The sequence below is a fragment of the Zonotrichia leucophrys genome, chromosome 20 (assembly GCF_028769735.1).
Source record: "Zonotrichia leucophrys gambelii isolate GWCS_2022_RI chromosome 20, RI_Zleu_2.0, whole genome shotgun sequence".
Lineage (NCBI taxonomy): Eukaryota > Metazoa > Chordata > Aves > Passeriformes > Passerellidae > Zonotrichia > Zonotrichia leucophrys.
This window is the reverse complement of record NC_088189.1, coordinates 1039553-1048048: the sequence shown is the minus strand read 5'-3', so window position 1 is coordinate 1048048 and position 8496 is coordinate 1039553. Positions and strand designations below refer to the sequence as shown.

At 48.9% G+C, this 8496-nt stretch overlaps 1 long non-coding RNA gene across 1 annotated transcript; it reads right to left on the bottom strand.

The window, feature by feature from the left end:
* Positions 1-4119: 4119 nt before the first annotated feature.
* On the bottom strand, positions 4120-4861 carry LOC135456338 (uncharacterized). The gene is made up of 3 exons (XR_010442515.1): positions 4796-4861; positions 4513-4607; positions 4120-4245 (listed from the first exon to the last, which is right to left on the bottom strand). It is a non-coding gene; the product is annotated as an uncharacterized LOC135456338 (long non-coding RNA).
* Positions 4862-8496: the final 3635 nt, after the last annotated feature.

Genomic DNA, 8496 nt, shown 5'->3' with positions numbered 1-8496 from the left:
GGATGGATGGATGGATGGATGGATGGATGGATGGATGGATGGATGGATGGATGAGATGGATGGATGGATGATGGATGGATGGATGGAGATGGATGATGGATGGATGAGATGGATGGATGGAGATGGATGGATGATGGATGGATGGATGATGATGGATGGATGGATGGTGATGGATGGGTGATGGATGGATGGATGGATGGATGGATGGATGGATGTGGATGGATGGATGGATGGATGGATGGATGGATGGATGGATGGATGGATGGAGATGGATGATGTTTGGATGATGGATGGATGGATGGATGGTGAGATGGATGGATGGATGATGGATGGATGGATGGATGATGGATGGATGGATGATGGATGGATGGATGGATGATGATGGATGGATGGATGGATGGATGGATGGTGGGAGGGATGGATGGTGGAAGGATGGATGGATGATGGATGAGGATGGAGGGGAAGGATGGATGGATGAGGATGGATGGATAGTGGATGGAGTGGAAGAGGGATGGTAGATGGATGGATGGATGGAGGGATGTGGATGATGGGAGATGGATGGATGATGATGGATGGTGATGGATGATGGATGGATGGATGGATGGATGATGGATGGATGGATGGATGGATGGATGGATGATGGATGGAATGGATGGATATGGTGGATGGATATGGATGGATGATGGATGGTGATGGATGGATGGAGGAAGGATGGATGGATGGATGGATGGATGGATGGATGGTGGATGGATGGATGTGGAGGATGGATGGGATGGATGGATGGATGGATGGTGGAGGGTGATGATGGATGGATGGATGGATGGATGATGATGGATGATGGATGGATGGATGGATGGATGGATGGATGGATGAGATGGATGGATGGAATGGATTGGATGATGATGGATGGATGGGTGGAGGATGGATGGATGATGGATGGATGGATGGATGGATGGATGGATGGATGGTGGATGGATGGATGGATGGGTGATGGATGGATGGATGATGGATGGATGGATGGATGGATGGATGGATGGATGGATGGATGGATGGATGATGGATGGATGGATGGATGGATGATGGATGGATGGATGGTGAACAAGAGGGGAAGGAAAACTCCTTCTGGATGGAAACCCATGGCCAGGGCTGGTTTTGGGACCCCCCAGGTGAGCTCAGAGGTTGGAACATTTCCCAGGTGTGTGCACACAGCTGTGCCTCACACACCCCTCACAGAGGGCAGTGCAGTGCAGGGTTGTTGTTCCACACCTACTGATGCTGACAGGCTATAAATAGGATAAAACAGACTTGGCTGAAAGGTTTCAGCCAATTTGAGTTTCAAACCCACTCAAAAACCTGAACCACGTTTGTTTTATTTTCAGTTTGCATCCCTAAATAAACAGAGACTCAGGGAATGTGCGCAATCTGCAGAGGTGCCTCCATCAGCCTCCTTCATTTGCATCTCCTCCTTTCAACTCCTGACGTACATCTTTATCAGAGAAAAAATCAATGTTACTTTCATTCTCCTTAAGCCCATTTTTGTACTTTTCCGTGACAAATTATTGTTTTAATTTGGAGTCTGGGAAAGAGACTGAAAAGCTTTTTTTCTGAAAGCTGAAACCTCATTGTCAAAGTAAAATGAAATCATCCAGTCCCACAAATCTGGGGTTTTTTGTAAGTATAAACCTCTAAAGAAGTGGTGGTGGAGCTGCTCAGAGGCAGTGCAGCAGGCAGTGATGGTAACCTGACTGCAGTGACAGAAGCAAGCAGAGATAATTTAGCACACATCTCTCTTTATTCTTGCTCTTTGAAAAGGCCTGGTCTCTATAGCAGCACTCTGTGGATAAATATTGCCTTTGTTTCCTTTCCTTCTGGGGGTAAATTTACTTTTTCCTCTTCAGATAGCAACTCTCATCCTAAACTGCCTCTCCTGGGGGCCAGATTCACCCTGGAGTGGGAATATCTCACAAGAGGTTTAGGTAGGAAAATACTGGTGTAAGAAAAATTAAAGCAAACCTAAATCTGTTATTATTATGGTTGTCTTCAACCAGAAAGTGTTACAGGCATAAGGAAAACAAAATCTATGGGTCAGTAAGACCAGAATCAGCCCCAGCTATGCTGAGCTTGGGCAGAATGGGGTTCAGCATTCGTCCCTCCAGGTGTGTTTGTGACTAAACCTTAGCCCTGAGCTGGAAGGCAACACCTGGCAGGATTTGGGCTCTGTGGCATTGCACAGCACAGCTGGAGCTGCTCCTGCCCCCAGAAATCCCCTGTTCCAGAGCAGCATCTCAGGGTCAGGCTGATGGCTGGGACTGGCAATTCTGGAACCTGAGAGGACCAGAGATCCACGGACTCTTCCCTGAGGAGCAGCAGCTGAGCCCAGGGGCAGCACTCAGTGCTGGAATGTGCTGCTAAGGACCATGGAATTGTGCTGTGCCCCTGTCCTGGGGCTGCTGGGCCATGGTTTGCTCAGCTCAGGCTCTGGGTGGTGCCTCCTGTCTCCTCCTCACTCCATGGATCATCCCTCTGGCATCCTGCCACCTTTCTCATCCCTGGTTATCATTTCAGCTTGATGGAAAACCTGTTCTGAGTCCTGGCAGGGAGGAGCTGCATCATTCCAGAGGTGTCATTTGTACCTGCCAGCCTTGGGGCTCAGGGTGCTCTGGGAAAGGGCTCAGAGACAGAGACAAACAAATCTGCCCTGCTGGAGACTTCAGCTGTGCCAGGATGTCTTCATTTTACTGTGTAAAAAATGTAAACAGTGAGGAGATCCTGCTCAAGGGGAGAGCAGGTAACTCTGGCAGGGATGGGATGGGTCTGTTGGAATAAGCTTTATTTACTGGGAGGGATTTTCAGGGGGGATTAGGAGTTGGGTAAAAATGCAATAAACTGTGCTCAGGGCAGCACACGGGGAAGCTGAGGCAGAGGAGAGCAGTGAGGACTCAGCCACAGGAGCTCTCACAGGGAGTACAACACATCTGACTCTGGAGCAGGAGCCAGAGCTGCCCAGGCAGCAATGAAAATACTGGGAAGCTTTTCCTGCCCCAAATAGCAAAAATTAACAGTTGTGGTAGAATGCTGCAAGATTTTAGCATCACTGGAGGGTTCATCCCAAAGCATGGGAGCAACAGGGCAGGTGGGAATGGACAGTGGGATGGACACTGGGAATGGCTGAGGGATGGACAAGGAAGGAATTCTGGTCCTCCTGCACAGGGCATTGGGGCTGCAGCTGCCCATGCAGACAAAACCATTGCATCAGCTCTTGAGGAATAACTGTGGCTCACAGCAGTTCACAGAAGCATTTTCCAGGAATTAGAAAAGTTATCCATTGACTCAGAACGAAGTCATACTCTGAGTGCAGCACATAATTACTCCTGCCCACAACGCAGCATCAGGGAAGATTTTAACAAGTCATTATGTGGTGGCTTTCAGAGGGAGCTAATTGGATGGCTCCAGGTCAGTGCCTAAGTACTGCTACTTCCAGCAAGGGAGGAAAAGACCAACAGTAATGTCTGTAATTAAAACGGAATCGGTGTGTGCTCAACCCCCTCCCGAGAGAGCCAGCCCAGCCCAGGGAGCTGTGCATGTCTGCTCCTCTATTACTGCAACCTCTGCAACCGCACCTCTGCAACCTCTGCAACCTCACCTCTGCAACTGGAACTGCATCTTTGAACTGCAACTGCAGCTACTGCAACCTCTGCAACTGCACCACTGCAACCTCTGCAACCTCACCTCTGCATCTGGAACTGCAACTGCACCTCTGCACCTCTGCAACTGCACCTCTGCAATTGGAACTGCAAGCCAAGCCCAGGGCAGGGTGTGGGTGCCTGCTCCAGCTCAGCCTGCCTCAGAGCTGCAAGCAGAACAGCTCCGTCCCTGTCCCATCCTTGTCCCTCTGTCCCATCCCAGGGCAGAGCACCCTGGGCAGGAGGGGAAGGGGATCTCTGCTGGACCACCCCACAACCTTGTTCTCGTGTTCTCCCCGGCAGGTGAGTTTAGCAGAATGCCAGAGATGAGGAATTACAGCCCTGAGCTCCCTTTGCAGGGACAATAAGCTGCAGTCTCACCTGCAGTGTATCCCAGAAGCAGCAAGAGCCTCTCCAGCTGCTGCTTGTGCTGCAGAGCTGTGCCAGCCCGTGGAGTTCTTGCAGAAAGGCCAGAGCAGCCTGAGCTGATTTATTCCATTTCCTCTTACTTCTGTCTGGATTGCTGTAGAGAGAGGTTGGACAATGCTCCAGGTACCAGTGGCTGTAAACCATAAACCAGGAGGAATGAGACTGAAAAACAAACTCAGGCAGAATTCAGTACCAAACACCCCACAGCATATCCATGAAAACAACTGCCTGAATTGATCATTAAAGTAATTGTGCACCCTCTACACTACAAATTGCAGAAGCATCTGAGTGACTCCCAGATGTCCCCAGTGAAGCACTTCTGAACTCCCCACCCTGCAGTCAGCCCTGTTCTGCATCCCTGGCCATGGCACTCCCCATAGAGGACAGTTCAGTCACTCACCAAGAGACAGGAGATGGGATCTGTGCCCCACACTCCGTGCTGCTGCTGCTCCAGTGCCCATTTCCCAATTAAACTGCTCCAGTTTATCTTCCTGTCTGACAGAAAAAAGAGTAGCAGCCAAGAACTCATTAATATCTTTCCATCAGAGCACTGCTAAGCTGAGATTTGATCAGCAAAGCAATCAGACCTTGTTATAGCCATGACTTGGCATTGCAGAGATCATTTAAAGACTGAAAATATGGAGATTTTCCTTAAATTTGTATAAAATCAAATGAATCTTTACCTTTTGCTGTCCCAGAATGCCTGCAGATGCAGAGGAGCAGAGTGACCTCAGAGTGTGTTTGTTCCTGCAGAGAAACCATCCATTTGTGAGTTATTTCAAGAGATTTGTCAAGACAGTGCTGGTTTATCTATTTTATGAGAGAAACAACAAATGCCAGCATTGTTCTTCAATTCCCAGAGCCACGAGATCCAGCAGAGAACTCAGTTGTGCAGTGCAGCCCCCAGCTCCCCTCCTTAGCCAGATTAAACACAGAAGTGGCAAAAAGCACAGATTTACTGGGCTCATGCTGGAAAAATCACCCTTCTTTATTTGTTTGGTGGCAGCTTCAGGAGCCACAGCAGCGGAGCCCATCGCTGCTGCACGAGGACAAACAATCCACAGTGCTAATTAAACCTCAATTTGCTGACAACCTGAGCCAAAAAAGACGCCAAATGAAAAGAACTGTGATCATCTGTGAACTCCCCTTCTGCCCACACTGTGCCAACAGAGCAGGGAGAGCTCTGGTGCCAGGGGAGCACAGAGCAGGAGGGCAGAGGAGCCCCAGGTGTGTGTGAGCCCTGCCCAGGTGGAGCTGGGACTCCCGGGCACTCCTGGCAGGAATTCCAATGGCCAAGCAAGCCCGAAGCTGCCATGCCCGAGTCCCAAGGGTTTGCAGCTGCAGCCTGCAGCCAGGAGGGCTCAATCACACAGGAAATGCCCAAAGTATTGTTTATTTTTAGATACATCCATCAGCTTCAGAAGGGCAGTAAATGTGAATGGCTAACCCACAGTAAGCTGCCAGTGGAGAACCTGATCTTATTCTTATGATTTCTACAAGAATTATTCTCAGAGCAAGATTTCATAAACTTAATAAGAAGGGGAAGAATCTTATTAAGCAGAAAGCTGGTCTACATTTTGTGGTGATTTTGCTGTAAGCAAGTCCTAGAGTTGAGCAGTAATTAGGTATAATAACTGCACTGTGCAAGTCTTGCTTCTTGTATGAGTGGTTCCACTTCTGAGTTATAACAATCACACATGGGTTTAACTTTGAATTAGTTTAAATTGATTTTATCATATGCTAGGGAAGCTAAACCTCTCCATGAGATATCTTACCTGGCCCCTACTGCATTTTCCTTTATCAACTGTTAATACTTTCAGCAGTTATTGAATCATAATAAGGTGAAATTAGTAGTCTGGATTTAGCAAAAGAGATATTCAGGTTCACCATGCAGAAGATTTATTTACTGTTTTAGAAATAAAACAGTATTATGGAGCTATATACTTCCCAAAAAATAAGAGTAACCCGCTGGGAAATGTTAGAAGCAGGATCAAAAGCATTTCTTTCAGAGCTGCATACAGCTAAAAATTAATGAGTTCCTGTGTTATTTGTGCTCCCAGGTTTATCTGAGATAAACACATTACAAGTTCATGTATGTGGGACTTTCACAGAGCTGCACCTCTTTCACAAAGAAAGAATTGAAGAGATCAGAAGGAAACTCCATCAAGGTCCCTTCAGCAAAGCCTGGGGCTGGGAATTCCTCTGTTTGCTGTGCCCAGCCCAGGCACAGAGCAGGGAATTGCTGTGTGTTTGCTGTGCCCAGCCTTAGATTGGGCACAGAGCTGGGAATTGTCTGTGTTTGCTGTGCCCAGCCCCAGATTGGGCACAGAGCTGGGAATTCCTGTGTGTTTGCTGAGCTGGGAATTGCTGTGTGTTTGCTGTGCCCAGCCTTAGATTGGGCACAGAGCAGGGAATTGCTGTGTGTTTGCTGTGCCCAGCCTTAGATTGGGCACAGAGCAGGGAATTGCTGTGTGTTTGCTGAGCTGGGAATTCCTGTGTGTTTGCTGTGCCCAGCCCCAGCTCAGCAAAGCCCAGAGCAGGGAATTGCTGTGTGTTTGCTGTGCCCAGCCCCAGCAAAGCCCAGAGCAGGTTATTGGAATTGCTGTGGCAGCAGCCCCAGAGCCCTGCCGGGTGTGTGTCTGTGCCTGCAGCTCTGGCTGCTCCTGCTGAGCTCTCCACACCTCCCACCCAGGCTGAGAGCTCTCCTGGGCCCGTTCCACGGGGCCTCTCCAGAGGGTTCCCTTTGCACAGGGAAGCTCTGTTCCAGCAGGGAACACGTGCATTCCGTGCTGCTGGCAGTGTTCTGCTTTGCAGACACAACAAACGACAGAGGGAGATCAGCCCAGGCTGAGCAGGAATTTCCCCAGGTCTCTGTCCCATCTCCCCACGTCCCATCCACTGCCTTACTTGCAGAAATACTGAGATAAAATCATTTCCATTCTACTGCATCCCCCCAGCTTTTAGTAACAGCAATTACAGGACTCATGCACGACGGCTTTTGCCTAATAAATTTTTTCCTTTATGCTGTCAAAATCGTTTTAAAAGCTCAACACAATATATATTTTTGTATGAATCAAAAGTATTATGACTAAGATAATTATTTCCCATCTACTGAATATATCACCAGTATTAAAAACTGACTAAGCTGGAAAAAGAGATGTAATGGAAGTTGATCTCCTCTTACGTATATTTCTGAACAGAAATAAATGACTGAAAATTGTGTGCCAGGTGACATTTGGCAGTTTCAGTGATCTATCATCAAGGAACCAGTGGATTTAGTTTGGATTTAAGGACCCTCTTGCCCCTGCAGTGTTTCAGAGCAGAGGTTCTATTCAGGCTCTAACCTGAGGCAGGGGCAGTAATGCAATATTTAGGAGCAGTATTTAGGAGCAGTGTTTAGGAGCATTATCCATTCTCACAAAGCTGAACAACGCTGCTGCTGAAGCACATGCTTGGGAAGGCATTTCTCAGATCCTTGCAAGGCTCTTTCAGTGAAGTAATCTGAAAAAAAAAACATGATATGTTTTTGGAAGCCTGCCAGAGTGGTGATAAATAATCCACTGGTCCTGATAGTTTCAATAGAGCAGTTTCCTGAAGCTCATTGCAGCCCGAGATCCTCCCTCTCCTGTAAACGTTTTCCACTGCTCTCGTTGGTGCACAATATAAATTAATTACTTAAACACAATCGAAGTTCTGCATTTTACCAAAGATTTTGGAATATAACCATTTTTAAGGCTGGTTCCTGGTTCAGAGCCACAGTTACAACCCCATTCCTCGGCTGCAAAGGAATCCAAAGGGACAAGAATCACCTGCAGACAGAAATTCTGCTGTTCGTCCCTTGCTGGGAGATATCCCACACTCAGAGCAGGCAGGAGCTGTGCTGAGCACACAAACACGGGCATGCAGGGGTTCCTGTCCTCGCTCACAGGGTTTGCCAGGGTTTCCCAGGGTTTGCCAGGGTTTGCCAGGGTTTCCCAGGGTTTCCCAGCGTTTCCCAGGGTTTGCCAGGGTTTCCCAGGGTTTTCCAGGCTGGGTGCAGCCTGCACTGGAGCAGAGGCTGCTCAGCCAAGCACCTGAGACACCCTGGGGAGGAGAAGCTGCAGGTGAAACCAACCGGGGAGGCTGGCTGAGCTCATCCACGCTCTGCACTTCTCCCAATTAAAGGTTTTTCTGCCCAATTGAGCGCCTCCTCCTGCCTGGTTTCCAGCCCATTTCCCGCTGTGGCACAGCTGGGGCCGCTGCCGGTGCCACAGCCTGCTCAGCACCGTGCAGCAGCCCCAGCGCTCGCATCCAGCCAGGGGAGGTGCAGAGCTCCCCGAGGATCCGCAGGGGAACATGGGGGAGGCTTGGCAGCACGAGGACTGGAGTAGCATCTCCAGGGTTT